Source organism: Sarcophilus harrisii, chromosome 5 (assembly GCF_902635505.1).
Source record: "Sarcophilus harrisii chromosome 5, mSarHar1.11, whole genome shotgun sequence".
Classification (NCBI taxonomy): Eukaryota; Metazoa; Chordata; class Mammalia; order Dasyuromorphia; family Dasyuridae; genus Sarcophilus; species Sarcophilus harrisii.
In genome coordinates this window covers 164,056,424-164,075,209 of record NC_045430.1, presented here as the reverse complement: position 1 = coordinate 164,075,209, position 18,786 = coordinate 164,056,424, and positions in this window count along the sequence as shown.

Sequence of the window (18,786 nt, the reverse complement as noted above, 5' to 3'; positions counted from 1 at the left end):
AGTGTGTTTAGTGAATTTGCTGATTAAATAGATAAATGGTCAAAGGAGATTAACAAACAGTTCTTAAAATAATTACAAATTATTAATAACTGTGAAAAATCACTACAAACACTAATAATAAGATAATTCAAATAATTGATTTGTTACCTTTTATTTAGTAAATTGACAAAGAGAGAAAAGAATAAAAATGGTCAGTATAGAAGGGCTGAGAAAAGACTAGAAGGGCTTCAGGGATATTGGTAATATTCTGGTGAAGTTATTAATTGGTCTACAAGTACTTTGGAATTTTGTTAAATGACTAAAATGTCCATGCCTTACAACTCAAGAATTCCTACTGCTAGTCATATATCTCAAGGTGATAAAGTATAGAAATAAAAGTCATACACACATACACACACCTCAACCCCACAATATTCATTGCAGCACACTAAAGAAGTTTTGAATAATCAGCACCAGGAAAACACAAGGATTATAACTCAAACAGAAAGAACAATAATGCTCAATAATGGTTCTGGAAAAGAGATGAGAAAATGTATCTTCTTCCTTTCATTAGAGAGATGGGTCTGGAATGTTGCATGTTGATGTGTAGATTAATTTTGCTAAACTTATTTTTATTTTTAAATCTTTATTTTCTTAAAGACAAGACATTTTAATAGGTAAGAGAAGGTAAAGAATATATTTGGAAATAAATGAGGTGTAAAAGCAAAAGGTCTAAAATAAATAAGTAAAATATAAAAGTAACTTCTACTCTTCCTACCCTACAAGAGTTTAAGGGTTTAAAACAATCTTTAATATTTAAGATTCCCTGACTATTGGGAATCCCTTTTTGCTTTGTACTCCATATTATTTTTGCCTTGTACTACTTGTATTTTTTCCTTGTACTCCATATTATTTTTTATTTTATATTATATATATTTATATTTATATTTTATATTATATTTTATTTTTGCCTTGTACTCCTTGTATTTCTGCCTTGTACTACATGTTATTTTTGCCTTGTACTCCATATTATACCTCTGCTACAAAAAACACATTTTGTGACCATGTATTCCTTTTTTATGCTTTCCCTAATATTAAAATATTGATATTTCCCTGATAATTATAGAGGGTCTTCATACGAAATCATCTTTACTAAATTTTTCAAGGAATCTCATGATTTTTAACCTATTAATTCCCCTGAGATTACCTTTCATCTACATGGCATTTGCTTACATGAGCTATTTTTATGTTGTCCTTTATGCCACACACCACCTCCATTATAATGTGAGCTCCTTGAGGGAAGGTGCTGATTTTGACTTTCTTTGAAGCCATTGAGCCTAAGATATTATAAGTGCTTAATAATTGCTTGTTGCATGACATAACTGACTAATTCCTCCAACTATTGGTGCCTTCCTTTCCAAGATATTTTATACATTGTGTCACAAAAGTCTTAGTACAATTCTAAGACTTTTATGACACCTGTATTTATTTTGTGTTTATTATATGATTCATGTCTTGCCCATTAGAAGGTTAGGTAATTTTTTCCTCATTTTTATTTGGACCCTTAAGACCAAGGACAGGTCCTGATTCATAGTTCATACTTATCAAATGCTTTTTGATTGATTGCTTAAGTACTACATCAATGAAATCATAGAGCCAGTGGAATATTGAAATATTAAACTAAGCAACATAATCTGATCAAAAATATCTGTGGGCTTTCACTCTTTCATTCCCATTTGTTTGAAGCTTCACTTTCCATATTTAGAACAGTTGGCTTGGGCAAATCTGTGACCCAGCAACCTTCTACCCTGGAAGATCACACCACCTCTTGCAGCCACTTCCTCTGATTGGTCAGTTCCTCCAGGAAAATGCTCAGGCCCTCATCTACATGTCTTAATTCCTCTCTGTACTTCACTCCTGAATCTCCAAATATTTTTATCCACTATTGGGGCTACCCATTAATTCCATTATGTTTTGGCTTTCCAAATAGATTATAAATTCCTTTAGGGATTGATTTTATTTTTTTCTTACAGTTGTACACTCAGTGCTTAGCACAGTGCCTTAGCATAGTACATAGAAAGTGCTTAATAAAGTGCATTTTGACTTCACTTATAGAGAAACATGAATTACTAAAGTGTACATCCTAATAATATCCCACCTGAATGTCTTCAATGAAGAAAATCCTTAGTAAATATTGGGAGGATTTCAAGGTTTTACTTTTAACTCCTTTAATACTTGGGAACCTCTTGATGGCTCCAAGATATTAGAGACCCTTAATGTAAGAACCTCACAACCTTCCCTCCATGGGAAATGCTACATCATTGTCCACTCTGAACTTTATTAGCTGTGGTTCGACAGGTTATTGCTAATATCAGCACCTATCAGGTTCCTCCTCACAAATTGAAAAAAGCAAAATAATCAAGGGTAACAAATTCAATAATCTTTGCCCATTAATCCTGTTCAACCCATCTTCCTATTAATGACTTGTGATTTTGTAATTTAATTTTTATCCCTTACATTCTTTTCAATATTGTTAAATAACTTGTATGTGGATTTTCTGTTGGCCTAAAACTTAACCCTAAAAACCCTAATCCTCCCTGTCTCTTCCCTGGTTCCTCCCCCTTATTCCATAGATTCTGCCTCTGTTCCCCTAGGACTTTAAAAATTGTGTTCCCCAAGAGTAAACTGTTTATTATTACTGCTTTGCCTAGTTTTATTTGGTTGAGGCTGTGTACTATACATATCAAATAAAATAACAAATCTTTGTAATGTGTGATGGATACCTATGATATAATTTCTTTATTTTGCAAACCAAATCTCTATTATAATATATACATATATATACAAATTATTATTTATATATTATAAATTATACTATATAATATATACTATAAATTATATATATATATATATATATATATATATATATATATATATATATATTACAGTTATGCTCTCCCAAATCTATTTACCACTTCTGGTACCCTTTTTTTTACCCCTTTACATATACACATATAAAACTTATCCAACCCAAGAAGGACTTCCTCTTCTTGTTTTTATATGTGTATATGTATATATCTTTATATCTGTGTTTAAGGACCCTATGTACATATATCTATATGTATGTTTATATAGAGAGGTGTGTATATATAACCCATACATGTGTGTATGTATATGTGTGTCTCCTGTATTTTAACCTAATGGGGCTTCATTGAGGAAGAAGGGATCAAAATCTAAAATGTGTTTTGGATAGAAGTTTTAAGATGTGGAGACCCAAAGGAATGGGACCCAAGACTAGTTAAAAGATCTTGTCCCCATTCCTAGACCCATCAATTGCCTGAGATTTACCAGGCATTATGATACCCAGCTTTTATTTTGTAAATATTTTAAACTCTTCCCCTCTAGAGATTCCCAAGCTTTCTCTATGAACTTTCACTTGTTATACAAAATGGTTTACCTTGCAATTGTGAAATGTCCTTAATCTCTCCCAACTAAACTTTAACCATTCTCAATGCTTAATCCCTCCCATCTGCATGTCTAACCATTTGTTCTACCTTACTACCTAATATAAACCCTAGTCCCAGTCCTTTTCTCAGGTACTTGCTGTGAAGCACCCTGAATTGCAGCCCACTTGCCCAGAAATCTCCATTTTTGCTATATTAGCTGTTTTCTCTTGAATTTGCCATTGTCAAATTTGAGGTTCAGCTAACCTCAGCTGAAAGATTCATAAAATCCTAGATTTCAAAGAGAACTCAAGATTTTTTTCTACTTTGGTACTGATTTATGTTCATTTCAATTCACATTTGCTATTACTCACTTAGAGGAGGGCAAGGTCTGACAGAATCTAGTGTTTATTATATGAAAGACTCTAGTAAGAAGTTTTACTTCCACTGGGGTAGAGAAATATTCTATAAATGTAGTGGAAGGCAATTAGAATTGCCAATACATTTCAACCATCTGTTGCTCATGCTATGGTTTTTACATATCCCTGGTAAAAGTTTTTAATATTTACTTATGAGAAGAGGTTTTACTTAGCTGATAAGGAGCCAGAATTAATTTCAGAAAGACTAGGTCAGGGAAAATTTCAGGCATTCTTCATCCTTTTTCAGCATGGTCAGCATGAACTTTTGCACATAATTCTTGTATTCACTTGATGAAATTTGAAGAGGTAAAATAAGCACCAGGACTGATGAATATGAAATTGATTCAAGAAAGCAATAGATTGTGAAAAGAATATTATATTAAAATAGTATAATAGAGATTCAGCTCATGACACAAAAAAAAATTATCCTATAGGTATCCATCATAGGTTACAAATGAGTACTATTTTTCATGTGAATTAACACATGGGATTTAGCAAGGAAAGGGGTTTTAACAATTAACAATTAACAAGAAGGAAAACAACTTCCTGATGAAACTCACAATTAAGCAGAAGGAAGACACCATTAATGGAAACATGCATGAAATGGGAATATGCTGTCTATGGGACTGGCAGGCTAAATTCATGGAGGAATTTAGCAGAGTAACTCCAAAGGAGGTTAGCAGGGTAAGGGAGATCTGAGTTCAGCACCAAAATGATGTGGGTGATGGAAATACCAAATAATGGTAGACACCAAAAGTTGGGGTTTGGGCATGTGAAGAATTCACAATGGCCATTCTCTTTGACAAAAAGTAGATTTATTTAGAGAAGAGATTACAGACAGAATGAAGGGATATAATAGACACCAGGAATGGTAAATATTAACTAGAATGGGAGAGTATATAAAAGAAAAGTTCCTCAGTGGAACTCACAGAAAGGGAGAAGCTCATGAGATAGGAGTATACCTTTACTGTCAGGCTAAATCCTGAAAGGGACTTAGCACTCTAAAGAGTTAGTTTGCTATAAGGAGGAGAAGTGGGGTTGGGAAGCATAGTGGAGTTAGGAGAGATACCAAGTGGCGGAGGGGGAAAGGAAAGGGGAAAGACATTATGAGGAAGAGTGTCATAGCAGACTGACCTAAAGGAAGGCAACAGCTATGGGATGACCCATAAATACATTTTATAGGGAAAAATTAACCTCAGGGACATGACTTGAATTTTTGACAGGGCATGGCAAGGTGAGAGTGCTCAGAGACTTCTAGAGAAGGTCTCAGGGATTTGCCATAACTTGGATTTCTGACTGGATGATCTCCCCAGAGGGTGAGACTATGGAACTAAACTGATCTAGATCAGAGCCTTCTGCCACCCTTAGAGATTAATTTTTATCAGTTCCTTTACTAACCACACCTAATGTTAAAGACTTCATCAAGGGGATTACACTAACCCTAAAAGAGTTATAACAAGGAAAAAGAAGGTGAGATGATGGGAAAATGAATGGGTGAAAAGAAAGACAAGAGCAGGGTGGAAAAAGGGATTAAGCAAAGATCTTCACCATAGGTAGATAGGGGAAATATAATCTGGGGCTGGGAATGTGGAAACAGGGTAGAGAAAGGGAGGGTTGATATCATAACTTGACTTTCTGATTGGATACAGTAAAGTGGGGTTTCTAAAGACCTCTACATGGGGTAGAACTGTAATTAAAGTCTATTTAAACAAAAGGCCTACTTAAGGCTGAGATACTTGCCTTGGGAAGTATTAAAATCCTATTAATGCTTCAGAATTTTTGCCCACTTAGCCACACAGGACCTCAGCAAAATTCATTTGATTTACTTGCCCCGGGGTTTTTAGGATTCTATCTGCACACTTTTCAGTGTGAGAAATCCACTGAGAACTTAACTAGAGGGCTCTTCCTATGTCTCTTCTTCTCACCATGCCCCTTGGTAATCAATAATCTTGATCATTTCAAGAAGTTATTTCTGTTTCTCAAGAAACTCAATTTATTTCTGGCTGCCAAAAAGAGACCTCTGAGGGGAACCATCCTTTACATTCTGAAAAGTTTCTCTGCATGAGATTTCTCTGCTTGCCAACAGTTAGCTCCTTCCACTCAAAGTTCTCTGTCTAGGTACAACTCTTATGGGAATCAGATGTCTTGGAGCTTCCTTCATCAATGGTTGCTCTTTAGCCTCAGCTATCATGAATAATGAGAGGGGATGGCTGTTAGCCATTTGGGTGACAACTTAGGTATCCCTGTTATATCAATATTGAACTCTGTAGTATAGTGTCTCAGGGCCAGTGAACATAAACTATAGTAACTGGTTATGAATGAAAGAATTTTAAAGGATTTATTAAGTGTCTGTTGTTATTGTTGTCACTGAGTCAGATCTGACTCTTTATGATCTACAGATGGTTATGATCTTGAGGGTTCTTGACAGAGATCCTGAAGTGGTTTACTATTTTCTTCTCTAGCTCATTTCACAGATGAGGAAACAGAGACAAACAAGAGTTAAGTCACTTGCCTAGGTTCACACGGCTAGTTCTTATCTACAGCCAGATTTAGACTCATGAAAATGATGCTTCCCCCTTCAGGCCCAGAATATTATCCACTGTGCCACCTAGCTGTCCTATGAAGTGTTTATCAGGGAAATTTTGAGTCATTTCAATCATTCTGACTCTTCATAACTCCATTTGAGGTTTTCTTGGCAAAGATACTTGGAGCTGTTTGTCATTCCCTCTTCAATTCATTTCACACATGAGTAAACTGAGGCAAATAGGATTAAATAATTTGCTCAGAGTCACATAGCTTGTAAGTGGTTGAGGTAGAATTTAAATTCGGGTCTCTTAATTCCAGATTCTATCTATTGAGCCACCTGGCTGCCCTTATTGTGCAGACATTGGGCTAAATACTGGGGATACAAACATGAATTAGAGCTTAATGAAATAACATAGAGAAGTAGAGAACAAACTGGACTTAGAATTAGGAAAGCCCTGACTTCATATCCTCACACTAAAGTTTATAAGCTGGGTGACCATGAGCAAGTTATCTATTCTCTCTGAGTTTCAGTTTCTATATTGGTGAAATGTAACATAAAACCAGGAAGATATAAATCACAAGATTATCATTAGAATCAAATGTATACATAAACACATATGTATAAACACATATTTTTCAAATTAAAGTACTACATGCAGTAAATGTCAGCCATTGTTAATAATTGCTTATCAATTAAAACCATGAGTATTTAAAACAGATGATAAAAAAAATCTGATAATTTTCATGACCTATTCGGTTTATATCTGTTTCAAAAACATGTAAAATATAAAACATATACAAAGTAATTTCAGGATGCCAGAATAACTTGTGGAAGGCTGAAATATAGAAAAGTTGCATATAGGTAGTGCTACTTATGCTGAACTTTAAAGGAAAACAGGAATTTTAAGAGGCTGAAGTAAGTCAAGCCTCTGAAAGGTTTTTCCTTCTCTCAAGTTACAGATGGCATTAGAGAGCAAAGACAGACTTTCCCCAAAGTGCTCCTAAGAGTATAAAATGCTACTTTTTCCAATCAGTGTCTACCATCAATGCTTTCTTCCAATCAGATCAGCTCCCCACATCAATTCAGAGCCTGACTCCAATCAAACTCGGTTCCTCTAAGCTTCTCAGTTTCACTGGCTTTTATCATTGTAGTTTTTCTTGTCAGAGTCTTTTATGAGTTTCTCTGAGTTTTCTCAGCTTTTTCTCAAGTAGTGGCTTCTTATTGATTTTTTTTTTTCTTAAAACCAGGGCCTTCTCCTGTGTAATGACCCATTTCTGTCTTGGATTGAGAAACTCAAAATTAAGCCTAAAGAAATCAAAACGTATTCTTAAAAATGAATAGGTAAATTTTATTTTAAAAATACAAATTTTTCAAGGGACTTCTTTTAACCAAATTCCTCCCTTTACCTTGAAATATAGAAAAAACTTTTTAGCTTTATCTTCTTAGCTGAAAAAGGATGCTGTACTTTATAATGAAGAAACAATAATAGAGTTTAAAGATTACTAAATTGTAAATTAATCCTTTTAAAAGTTAAATTGTTTGTTTCCCTTGCTTGAATCAACCAGAGCTCCAGGGAATCATATTATGGGCTGAGCAATAGAAAATAATTTGCCAGAAGAGTCAGAGGGGGGAAGTGTCTAGCTGATTTTTTCCATTCATAGTCTAAGCGATTCCTGGGCAAGACTAGGGACCTATGGGGATATGAATGAGAAGAATAAAGTGTCTACTTGACCCTGACAGGAACTGATTCCTCCAACTACCCAGAAAAAGTAGCATAAAATAGTCAAAGCAGTATTGTAGAGATTATCTAGTATTGAAAAGGGTCATTGAATTACAGAGTTGATCAAGCCACCAGAGGCATCTTTCTTCCTTCCACACCATAGTCCTTGGGAAGCAGTGTGGAAAGTGAATGACAGACAGAAAAGGGAATTGGGCATGATGACAGTAGTTGATGGTTCCATTCACCAGAAGCTCCAGAGATCTGGGAAGCTACCTCCTCCATCGGGCACAGTAGGGCATATATGATACACACCACACTGGAGTCTGTAAAGTTGCATAAATAAACATAAAACTTATAAAAAGTATATAAAAGCTAATTCCTTGGCTGTGGTTGAAAGAGAGAAGACACCAGTATCTGGGAAATGGGATAGGAAAAAAGGCCCTTGAGCTAAGCTTTCTCATAGATGAAGTCCCCTTCTGAGAGCTAGAGGTAAAGGAAATTATTTTCAGTTCCATTTTCCATTTTCAGTTCATTTCATTCCATAAGGTGAGGGATTGATTCTATGTGTAGCCTTTCAAGCACCAAGACAGATCCATTATGAGGACTAGGCAAGTAATGGCCTTTGGTAAGTTTTGTATCTTTGTTCAATCTTCATAACTTTATATTTGTGAATGATTGTAATTCCAGCTTGTCTTTTGGGGTCAATATAAGATTTGTGCTGCATGAACTTTACTGAGATTCTTTAGTAGAGTGTTGGGGGAAGCATTCAAAAAGATTTGAATACTTGAGTCTTCATGAGACCTCAGAGACCTGTTCCAGATCAATATGAACAACTAATTCAAAATGTATTCCAGCTGATTTGCTGAATAGAACATTTCTAATAAGGGAGGGTTAGGGAAGAATTTAATGAAGGGTAGAAAACTGAAAGCTTATTATTTGAATCATGTGCAGATATTTCGCAGCCTGGTTCCCATCTGAGTGGCCATGTGTCAAGTTGGGAGTGGGAGTGAAGGTAAGAAAGTGGAGGGAATTATTTCTAACCATGCATAACTTAAGATCTGGTGCTGTGTGGTGATGACGCTTTTTAATTGACTGGAAAACTGGAATTTCTGATGACTCAGGAGTTTCTAAACCAGAACTCAATTTGCACACCAAGGGAATAGCTACCAGATCTCCAAGTCTCTTTCCTTCTGTGTGGGACAATAGCAACTACTAAAATAATTAGAAGACCAAGTATGAGTGAAGGAAAAAGTTTGATTCTTTCTCGTGAGAAAAAGTGCAGTCTCTGCCACACAAAGTTTTAGAGAGAGACACATATAGGCAAAGGGCATTCCCTGTTTTATTCCCAACTTGAGCTCCCCTAACTAATCCTTTGGGTCCCTTCCCCATTGACTAGGGTTTCTAAAGGGCAGTTTCTAAAAAATGAGGTAGGAAAGTCTGAGGCTAATCAAATGCTTAATAGGGCAGGGTGTTTTTCACTCAATTCAGTTCTTGCCCACAAGGAGTTTCCATTCTAGAAGGGGAAGATAGTAGTGGAAAATTAGGGGCAGAAGATCAAAGAATTCTTTTCCAACCTGGGCATACCAGCCCTGACTACACAGCCCAATCTCTGCCTCTAAGGAGTTTACATTCTTATCTACTTTTTGGCAAGAAAACCTCCATCCAATTGCCCTGGGGGTTCCATTTCTCCATTTTAATTTTTATACTATGGAAACTAAATAAATTCATTTCTCAAACTTCCTAGTATTATGTGGAAAGAATTTCTGTGATTTACCAAGTGGTGAAGCAGTAGCAAATGATATTACCTTATTTATAAATTCATAACCAAACAACATCTTGTTTCTTTTATGTTTGTTATACTCTGATCTAAGATAATTGAATTGTCTAGTAGCTATCTTATGTCTTAAGAAGAACATAAAGTATTATCAGAATCCCACAGTAGCAGAGTCTATCTACAATAGCAGTGGCCATGGAGTGATGGTGGTGTTTGTCCTTCATGGACCAAAGCATCGATGATGCTCTGAAGTTTAGATGAATTTGATTTAAGTGAGGAAGGGCTGTGCAAGATCACCTACCTCACTTTCCCCTCCAGAACCATCTGGGTCCAAGGGATGAAATGGGAGACTTTGGCCTTTTTAAGCTAAGGTCTTCAACAAGTCTCAATTTGACTGAGGTTGTACCCATTCAGTGATTAAGGCTAGGTAGCAATTGAGGTAAAAATTTTCCTCTTTCACCTAATCCAAAAAAATCTAAATGAATGAATGAATAAATGAATGAATCTGGGAGGGTAAGATCCTTAGGATTTCTGAACAAAGCAGAAATTATGCTATTTATATTCATTCAGAGTCAATATGACCCAAACAATGACCATATAGGTCTTGGCCTTAGATGTATTAGTGGCTAATGAGAATCAGATTGGTTTTGGGGGCCAGGGAATCTCTAACTGATAACAGAGGAAGTGCCTGAAGGAGGATGTGGAAAGGCAATGGCTGGAGTTTAATGGTGCTTCTGGGAGTTCAGGGAAACTTTAGGAGAACTCTGAAAAGACAAAAGAATTTCCTGTGACAAGGGTCAAAAAGTAGCCCTTTTGTCATTTGTTTTCTTACAGATGTCCCGCCCTACCTTTATACTTTAAATTTAAACCCATTTTCTCTAGGGTCCTTTGGTGCACACAGAGAGATTATACCCATAATTTAGGGATGAAGAATGTTTCTATAATTATTTTTACTGGTACAGCTCAGTAAATCCTTTGTCTAAAAACTTAATGGAGTTCAACCAATTGATTGATAATAGGAAACATACCAAGAGGGATATAGAAGCTACAGTGTTAGAAAGTGCAATTCTTTAGGGTTATCTATAGAAACCTGAAGGTAGTTATACTTAATTGAGAACTCAACCCACTAGTGCCAGAGGGAGTTGGAGAACTAACTAGAGAGGAATACTACATGTGGAATGGTCAAAGTGGTAGGGCTCCTACTTTCAGAATTAAGGGTTGTGGAAACAGACCCTAAGATTAGGTCCTTGAGAACTGAATGCAAAAAGGACTAGAATTGAGCTAATATCAAAGACAAGAACTTGCAAAAAAGATCAGTCCCATAGCAGCTACTATGTTGAAGAGCCATAGGTCTTGGAATACTATATTTCATAAAGCAAAAGAGCAGAAGTTATGAAGGCTAATTTATCCAGTAAAGTATAATTCTGCATGAAAAGAAATGGATATTTAATGAATTGAAAGACTTTCAGGCATATGCGACAAAAATAGCAAAACTTAAGGGGAAATCTGACATATAAATATTAAAGGCCAATTATAAGGAACTCAAGGTCAAATATTTTACTTCTTATATATGACTGTCATTTTTATTTGGGTAGTTTGAAAGATGGGCTGAGTTGAGTGTGAACGGATGATTCTAAAAAAATAAAATCAAACTGTGTAAAGAGAAATAGAAAGGAACAATTATCTCAAATAACTGAGAAAAAAAAGAAAAAATAATACAGAAAAAGCTAGTGGGGGAAAGGGCAAGTAGTACTGAAACTTTGCTCTCATTGGGAATGGGTTAAAGAGAAAACAACATATATGTCTAGAAAGAGAGAAAAGTCTTCTAAATTCAGAAAAATAAGAGGGCAGAGGAATGTGAGGAGAGGATAAGAGAGGAATTCTTGAAGAGGTGGATAAGTGAAGGAATAGGAGGGCAAAGAAGCTGGCAGAAATAAAGTAAGGATAGGAATAGGGTGAGAAGGATAGCAAGGGAAAACAGAAAGGAGGAAAATTTACAAATAATTATAGCTTAGAATGTGAATGGGATTAATTTACCCATAAAATGGAAACAGTAGATTAAAATTTCAAATTCAATAATATATGTTACATTCAAAAAATGTTATAAAATTAAGAGTTATACACAAACATAAAATAAAGATCAGGAGTAAAATTTATTATGTTTAAAAAAAAGCAGAAGCACTTATGATCTCAAAGTGAAAATTAAAATAGATTTAATCAAAAGAAAAAATAGGGAAACTATACTATATGTCAGCCATATTAATCAATATTGGTTTTGGCTAAAATAACTGGATACATAAGGTTGAAATATTGCTGTGGCATATGAAATGATGAGCTGGTGGATCACGAAAAATGTGGAAAGACTTGAATTTATTTATATGTATGTATGTGATGGACAGTTCTGAATAGGAGGTGTAATATTTTTTACATAGGTTTTCTTTAAAAGAAAATTTATAGCTTTATATTTTGAATCCTCTCGTGTTCTGCTGTATGTGCATATGGCAATGTTTTTTTTTTTTCTTTTCTTATTTTGTATTCAAAAGCAAAGAAAATCTGACATAGTTCTCTGATGTTAGGACACTGGATAAGGATTAAGGCTTAAGAGCCTTTGAGATTGTTAAACTTTATCCAGCTTCACTACTGCCTTTCTCAATTCCCACCCTGCTTTGCCATATGTTTCCCATAGAATGTATTCTATTACTCCCAGCTTCTTAAACTGCAGCCCAATATGAGATCTCATAATTGATGTGGGGGTTATGAAATTATGAATTATTATCAATAAAGGTTTGATTTGTATGCCTATTTTATATATCTATGTACTCATGGTCACATAAAAATTTCTTGGGTGAAAAGGCATTGTGAATGGAAAAAATTTAAGAAGCCCTGCTCTATAGGGCTTTTAAGTGTGAGTTTAAAAGAAATGAATATTCAAGACAAATTTGAGAGACATTTAGAAAGCACCTAGCTGCTTTTGATGAGTTTAAGGCATAGACTCAGATGACCTATAATCTCAGATACTGAAAGAAATTGAAGATATGATTACTGAGTCACTGTTTGTGATCTTTTCAAGATTAGAAAGGGACAAAATGGGACTGAGAAAAATATTTCACAATCCTACTCTGATCCTGTACTGATGGCAGTAAAACCTAGGCTTGAATTCCACCTTAGATACTTCCTAACTTTTGTAACAGTAAGCAAGTCATTTGATTTTCTGAGACTCAGTTTCTTCATCTGTAAAATTAGAAGTTTGGTTTCCCTATATTTATGATCCTGAATGATCATGGTTCTGGGAGAGAGACTTGCTGGTTTTCAGGGAGTAAGGCCCAAGCCGGGAACTCTCTGTGGTTCCTTTTGTGGGTTGTGCCTATTGAGGTCTTGCAGCTCCTTGCCCCTCTTCAAGGAGAAGAAGAGCTATTATAGCAGCTTTAGGGGTAGGAGGTGAGTAATTGATATTCAAATCTTGAGATTCATGCCTTGGGATAAGCACAGAGATTAAAGAGAAAGAAAATTGATGCTTATAATTTTGATGAGAATGAACAAGGCACATATGAAAGTTGGAATACACATAAAGGCAGATGTTCTTAGAGTTCCAGCCAGAATCTCAACTAACAGAAGCTGTTCAAAATAAAGTAGTAATCTCATTACATAATAAGTTAGATTGAAGCTTGGTATGCTAATCAAGGAGAATCTAAGGGACCAGGGATTGTGAAATTGTGAACAGGCAAAATGGCAGCCTTGGAAGAATCTTGATGGTATCATAGTGCAGGCCAGGACTACTCACTCACCAAAAACAGGGGAAGCCAAATTCCTAGGAAATGTGCCTTGTCTCTTTTACAAATTCAAGTTTACTCAGGCTTTTTCTAAGAGAGTAACATGGGCGCCAAAGTGGTACTTTTTTGAAGTGCTACTAGAAAAAAGAAGTCTCTCTCATGTAGGAAGGATCAGCAAGAAGGAGCTCGGTGTCCACTTAAAACCAAAAAACTCAGCACAGGTTAGGAAATATTTTTTTTTCTGGATACTCACTAGACAGAAATGCCCTAAGCAAAAACCCTCTATAAAGTACTTGTATAACTTTGGGCAGGTTACTTAATTTCTCTCACTTCTCTCACCTGAAAAATAAAGGGATGGGAAGTGACGTCTAATTTCCTCCAACTCTAAATCTGTAGTCCTAAAATACTAATAGTCTAGAGTACAGAGTATGTAGTCAGCTCTCCCACCCCCAACTCAAACTGGCAGGTTAGTCTCTGGAAGTATGATGGCTACTTCTCTCCTCAATCTTAGGAACTCTGAGAGGTTGAAGACAGATTTCTACTATTATAGCTTATGAGGCCCTCACTGGTATATTTCTTTCCCCCCCACACACACACACTCCCATGATTACCAATTAGTTGTAGTCAAATATTTATTTAGCTTTGAGAAAAGGGATATTTATTAAAGAAAACCAATTGGCACAAAAACATCTCCCTTCTACCCCCCCCCCCCAAACTCTGTGACTTACTGTTTGACTAGTACATACAGAGTCACAGGGGTCCTCAAACTATGGCCTGCGGGCCAGATGCAGCAGCTGAGGACATTTATCCCCCTCACCCAGGGCTATGAAGTTTCTTTATTTTTAAGGCCCACAAAACAAAGTTTTTGTTTTTACTATAGTCCGGCCCTCCAATAGTCTGAGGGACAGTGAACTGGCCCCCTATTTAAAAAGTTTGAGGACCCCTGGACGGAGAAAATGGGATAAAATTTAAAGACCACATGTGATAAAGAGGCAACGAACAGATCCTGGATATTGGAAACACCTTTCTCCTCATTATGAGGTCTCATGAAACCCTCCTTAGGCATAGTTCCTGGGCTCCTAGTAGAGTCTTAAAACTGGCTTTCTTTAGTGTGTCTCATTTAACTTTGCCTCTCAAAATACATACTGCTACATTGGGAGCCAAATGTATAGATAATTGCTGCCATTCCAGGGACACTGCTAGGAAAATATTATCCTAATTAATCTTTTTTTTTTTTTTTTTAAAGAGAGAAAGAACTATGAAAACTATAGGCCAGTGAGTTTGACCTTGATTAGAAGGGGAAAATTCTAGAGTAAATCATTAAAGGCATGCTCTATAGGTAGAAAACATTAAATACTTATTGGTTAATTGGATTAAGTGTAATAGCATAAAATAGAATGTTTCCCAACAGTAAGTCATCTGAAAAAGTATCTGGAGCTATTGCTAGATTGTATATTCAGTATGAAGCAACAATATAATATGGCAGCTACAGAAGTTATTAACATTTTTGTCTGTATTAAGAAAGGCCTGCTGTTCTATTCCTTGGTCAAATCACATCTGATTAATTGGGTTTAATTCTGAGCACCAAATTTAGGAAGGATGTTGCTAAATTGGAGGACATCCAAAAGGGAGTAGTCTGAAGAATGAACTCTTAAGATTATCCCATGTGAGAGTCTGTTGAAGGAATGGGAGAAGATAAGAGATGTGGGACGCGAAGGTGACAGTAAAGGTTGAAGTATGGAAAAGGGATCAGACTCTGATCTGGATCAAGGTCTTGATCAATCAAGATCAACGACCCTAATGAGGCAAGTACCAACACAAGGCACCTTTCACCTGGGGTTTTGTTTTAGCTTCTTATTTGCTCTCCTTGACTAAATTGTTCCCTATGCCAGCCCATCTTCCACATTGTGGACAAAGTGATCTTCCTAAAATTCAAGTCTTCTTTCTGCCTCTCAAGAAACTCCAGGAGCTTCCTATTTCTTCTAGAATCAAATATGAACTCCTCTAGTATTTGCAGCTCTGCTCCTACATTTCCAATCTCATTACATATTACTCCCCTCCAAACATGCTATAATCCATCAATATGGAATGTTTACTTTTGTCTTGTATCGCTTGCACATAGCAGGATTGCTATGGTTGTAAATGGTTGTTAGTTGATTGATTGTTTGAAGGTAGAGGTTGTTAGGGAAGTGTCCTGACTTCCCCTTTTCACTAAGAACAGACCTGTGGCGCCAGAATTAGGAAGAAGATAACTAAGCTGATAATGATGACTGATGTGTAGCTGTGATTCTGTCTGGAAGCTCTCCTATAAAGAGTGGGGAGAGAAAATGATCTCAGTACAAAATCATTTGAATAAAAAGTTAGATATATTCTCAGTGATGCCAGAGTATCATAGTGCAGGGCAAGCTGCTTAATATTATTCTTAGAATTAATTTGCCACAAACATTTTGACATTAGCTACTGTTCTTCAGTAAGTGATGTGACCTTGCTCTGAATGAATATGACATCACAGAAACCACTCCCTTTAATCCTAAAAAAGGAAATCAATCCTTCTAGTCTTCTCAAGTCTTTGTTTTACAGAATTCTTGGAATGTATAAAATGGGTAACTAAAGTGAGAAAATGAGAATAAAGTGTATATCTAACTGGCAAGTTGAATTATGGAATCTTCTGCCTATGATATTTTAGAGTGATATTTGAAGCAAGGATCAGCATTTCTAGTTGATATTAATGGTTGCAGCTTTATCCAACTGACACCAAAATGGCCAGGCCCATGTAAAAGAATTTGTCACAGGGGAAGTTTGGGGTTATATAAAATGATAATAAGTGGGCTCAAGTGTAACAGAGGCATGCCAAGCTTTGAGAGGTAGTTTTTGATGTATTGTTATTGCTTCTCTTGGGCTAGTTGATGCTGATATATTAACTTTATTTCACAATTTTAGACTGGAGGGACACACATTTATTGCCAATCTCCTTTCAGTTGCAACAGAAATAAATCCTCAGTGAGACGATCTTAAAGACTGTCTGCTTGGCCATTAAGATTGAAGGACTCAGTTCTAGTTTTCCTCATTAACTCTTCAAACATTATACTTCCTCTAGTAAAGTGAAAGGCAAAATCTTGGTATCTCTGACTTTTTTTTTTAAGACTGAACTATCTCATCAGAGAGGAGGAATGCCTAATCTTATGACCTATTTATATAGTTTTTAAACTTTCTAAGGAAAAAAAAGGGATATAATTAATGCCTAATGGTATAAATACCATTGCTTTAGTAGTTGCCTAGCAACTAACATATTGCAGGTCTGTTGGATTGCTAAAGAGACCCAAATAAATGAAGAGATTTAAGTTCATTTTAAATTCAAGTAGATTCTGGGACAGATTTCTGTGTTAAATTTCTATCTATCTATCTATCTATCTATCTATATTTATTTAATAGCCTTTTATTTACAGTTTATATGTATGGGTAACTTTACAGCATTAACAATTGCCAAACCTCTTGTTTCACCATTAGGTGTTAAATATTCTATATATATTTAAGTTCAAAACTGAACTTGTCTCATATTAAAATAAATAAATAATTAAAATAAATATTCCTTGTGGTCTGTTGTTTCTAAATTACTTAAAAAGAGAAAACTATAAAGTACTATACAATTCAAAAAATACATATTGTTATTGAACAAACAAATATTCAGGACCATAGGAAAGTCTTTTCTACTAACAAAATCCCAGAAATGTTTTTGGGACACATAAAATTACAGGTAGAATATTTGAGCAGGAATTCTAGGCACTCCCAATTTAAGCAATGCCTCCAAATTCTCCAACGTGTTATAGTTTTGATTGTGTAACAAGGATAAAGGGGTCAGTGTATTTGGGTCACCAGATGGGAAAAAGTTATGGGTCATGTGAGTGGGCCACATGTTCTGATTCCTCTACTCTTGTTGAAATTATAATATAGTTTTTCAACGTGGGAACAGTTTATCTCCTAGGAATGGTCACACTCACACCCAGAATATTAGCACAGATAATAATAAAAACAAAACAAAAAGATAGAAATAGGCAATATTGAAGAGGTTATGGAAAGGCTGACTTAAATATATATACATATATATATATATTAATAAAAATTTGAATAGTATAACTGTTTTGGAAAACAATTTAGATTTTTATAAATAAAGGGGCTAAAATGTCTATGTCTTTTGATTTAGAAATTCTATGTCTAAGCACATATGCCAAGGAGGTCACTGACAAAAAGAAATGATCCATATACATACCCAGATATTTATAGCAGCACGTTTTATGGTATGAAAGAGCTAAAAACAAAGTAGGTGCTCACTGTTTTGAAACAAATTATGGTATAGAAATGTAATTGGATATTACTAAGCTAAAAGAAAAACATGATGAATATGGAGAAGCTTGGAAAGACTCAGATGAACTGATACAAAATGAAGTAAATGTATTCAGGAAAGCAAATTTTTACATCCTATATTTTTATATTTTATTATACACAATGACTACAACACTAAAAATAGAAAGAAAAAACTACTACAAAACAATTGAAAATGAAAATGAATTGTGAAATGATAAAAAATAAGCTTGTTCCAAAGAAGAGCTGAAAGAAAATATTCTACAGTATAAGTTCAGTATTTTTAATGTACTGATTGGCTTTGTCCATTTTCTTCATCTTTTTCTTTTTAAAAAAATTATTTGAATTACATGCACACACACACAAATTGTGTGTGTGTCTGTGTGTGTGTGTGTGTGTGTGTGTGTGTGTGTATACACCTTTATATCCCTGTTAACTGTAGTCTGCTAAGGGATGGTAAGGGGAATAAAAAAGGAAAAAAAAAGAATAAAGTGAAAAATGCACAGCAAAGAACAAAGGAATAATCTACAGGGAATCAAAGATGGACTCTCATGAATATAATCTCTTCCATTATTATATATGCTTTCTTGAAATGGAAATTTACTGTTACATATTTTGAATCTTTCCTAATGTTCTGCTGGGAACATGGCAATGTTTTGTTTTGTTTTTATTTTCCTTTTCTGTCTTTTTCTATTTTTTTTCTTATTTTATATTCAGCTTAATTCTTAAAAAGAAATAAATATGATAATAGGAAAAATTCTTTGTTATTCAGGATGATTTTCTAGGAGAGAGGGG